The sequence below is a fragment of the Babylonia areolata genome, chromosome 19 (assembly GCF_041734735.1).
Source record: "Babylonia areolata isolate BAREFJ2019XMU chromosome 19, ASM4173473v1, whole genome shotgun sequence".
Classification (NCBI taxonomy): Eukaryota; Metazoa; Mollusca; class Gastropoda; order Neogastropoda; family Buccinidae; genus Babylonia; species Babylonia areolata.
The window spans coordinates 29,339,249-29,341,748 of NC_134894.1; the positions used below are offsets into that span (position 1 = coordinate 29,339,249).

At 45.3% G+C, this 2,500-nt stretch overlaps 1 long non-coding RNA gene across 1 annotated transcript in view; it reads right to left on the minus strand.

The window, feature by feature from the left end:
• Nucleotides 1-1,137, minus strand: part of LOC143294018 (uncharacterized) — a 7,898-nt gene extending 6,761 nt beyond the window's left edge. The window contains exon 1 of the long non-coding RNA XR_013056863.1: nucleotides 1,036-1,137. This is a non-coding gene — a long non-coding RNA (uncharacterized LOC143294018). The remainder of the gene's footprint in view (nucleotides 1-1,035) is intronic.
• Nucleotides 1,138-2,500: the final 1,363 nt, after the last annotated feature.

Consider the following 2,500-nt stretch of genomic DNA (forward strand, 5'->3'; position numbering starts at 1 on the left):
TGAGGTTAAAAGCTTAAAACTTAATCTTAGGGGCAGTGAATTCATATTCACCATGTCTAGGGCTCGCCATAGGAAGGAGAAGGGGGGGTCGGGGGGGGGGGGGGGGGGACCCAATTCTCTCCTTCCTTCGTCTTAACTTTCCTCAACCGAAGTCAGGTACCCATTCACACCTGGGTGGAGTGAGGAAAATCGGAGAAAAGTCCCTTTCCCAAGCACCATGCCGAAACTAGGCTTCGAACTTTGATCACCGGATATCACTATAGCACGGGTGTAGCCCTTGATTAAACCATTTCTACCAAAAGCGCCTTCTTTGATTGAGGTTGTCTCGTGCTGTTTTCTTATTAAAATGCCTTGACTGTCGGGAGAGAGGGGAGGGGGGGGGGGATAGAAAGAGATGTTTCAAGCCATAAACCAATATCCACAACAAAAAATTAGCCCCCAAACCGAGAAGAAAAAAAAAGGTCTGGAGATATACCACTCCAGATGCAATGTGTGAATTTAAGTCTCCAAAAATATTTCCCTTCTTTTGATGATGTCATCAGTGACGTCACTATGGACGTAAGTTCTACGTTCTAAAGCAGTCAAGGGGTTTTAACATATAGAGGGGGGTAGGGGGGGGGGGTGTCGCACGAACGCCTGCACGTGCATATAATTATGCATGCAGAGAAAGGATCACAGAGGAGAGAGAGAGAGAGAGAGAGAGAGAGAGAGATGTAGACAAACAGAGACTATTTCAGAGGAATAGACAGACAGACAGACAGAGACGGAAAGGCACACACAACAAAGGACTGTGACAAAAGATGACAAAGAAGACTAGAATTTACCAGGCTCTCTAGGCCTGACCAGTACGTTGGATTTTATACGCGCAAGGTCGGCAACTGCCCTTTATTTTTGCGCAGACCTGATGCCATAACGTACGTTGATCAGTCCACACACATGGACACCCCCTTTGAAACTGAAAACTGTTACCAAATCGAACAAACCTTCAACCAGTCCCATCACACAGTCTTCAAACAAAGAGCATCTCACACAAACCTGTCACACCCCAGGGTCAGGAGATGTTTGAGTAACGAGAGGGAAGAGGTTCCCTTTGAGATGAAAAGCATGATCCTGATGAATTGCCTCCCTTGTTCCTTCACTGACCGTGCCCTCCGTGAAGCGTTCGCCCCCTGTGAAACAACTGTCTTTGTTTGATACAATGAAGACAATGAAAGGAGAGAGAGAGAGAGAGAGAGAGAGAGAGACAAGAGGGGGTGGAGTGGGAGGGTGGTGGGGGGGGGGAAGAAGAGGGTGAAAATAAGCTGTGAAGGGGATGGGGTCGGGGTGGGATGGAGTGGAAGGACTAGAGTTGAGGGCCTGTTTGGGCGCTTCATTAAAATGTCACAAAATCTGTCATGTTGAAGTTTGCGTCTACATTCTTTATGGAGGAATGATGGAATGAAAACGGTTTCGTGTAAGCGCCGAAACAACATCATAGTATGGAATGCATTCTTCTCTGTGTGTGTGTGTGTGTGTGCGTGCGTGCGTGCGTGCGTGCGTGCGTGTGTGTGTGTGTGTGTGTGTGTGTATCTCTTGGTATGCGTCTGTGTATGTGTGTGCGCGTGCGTGTCAATGCGTGTGCGCGAGCATGTGCATATCTGTGTTCCCTGGCCTGTGTGTATGCATAAGTAGGCGCATGGGCTCGCTTGCTGTTTGTTTTCCTCGGTGGGAATGTTAGATCAGAGTATGCGGGAATAGCATCCGTTCCTTTATTCATGAAATGCACTGCGTATGAAAATACTATTTTTACACCTTTCATCAGGGTAAGGACCGAAATTTGTCGCTGCTGATCATCTTAATCAACAAAACACATTCATCAATCGGAGAACAGAAAACACCTCATAAACGGACATACTTCACGCCGCTTTTCTTCTTCTTCTTTTTATTTTTTATTTTTAACTTTCTTTTTCGGGGGTGGGTGTGGGGTGGGGGTTGGAGGTGGGTTGAAAGACAGTGAAAACCACGTTTTTTTTCCAAATGCGATTTATACAAATATGACGGAAAGCAGGTTTTTATAACCTAACGTGAACGAAGAAGAGTCGCTGTAAATGACAGACGGAGAAGAAAGTACAGAATGAGGAAACGCTGGAAGGTGCTGAACATTAGTCTTCTTCTGCTTCTGCTTCTCTGCTCCTTCTTGTTCTTGTTCTTCTTGTTGTTCTTCTTCTTCTCTCTTTTCTTTTTTCTTCTGTTTTGTTGTTGTTGCTGTAGTCTATAAACAGCAACACCAATAAAAACAACAAAACAGGATATAACAATGTATCATTTTTGACAGCCATGGGCTAAATTTGGCCGAACACATTATGGTTGGCTGACACTTATTTCTTTGTTTTTGTTGGTGGTGGTGGTGGTCAAATGTGGAAAACATATAGCCTTTTCGATAAAGAGATTATGCGCAAGTGCTCGAACCGTGTTTGTGTGTATAATACGCATGCATAGGATGAAACGCGCGCATTAAAGG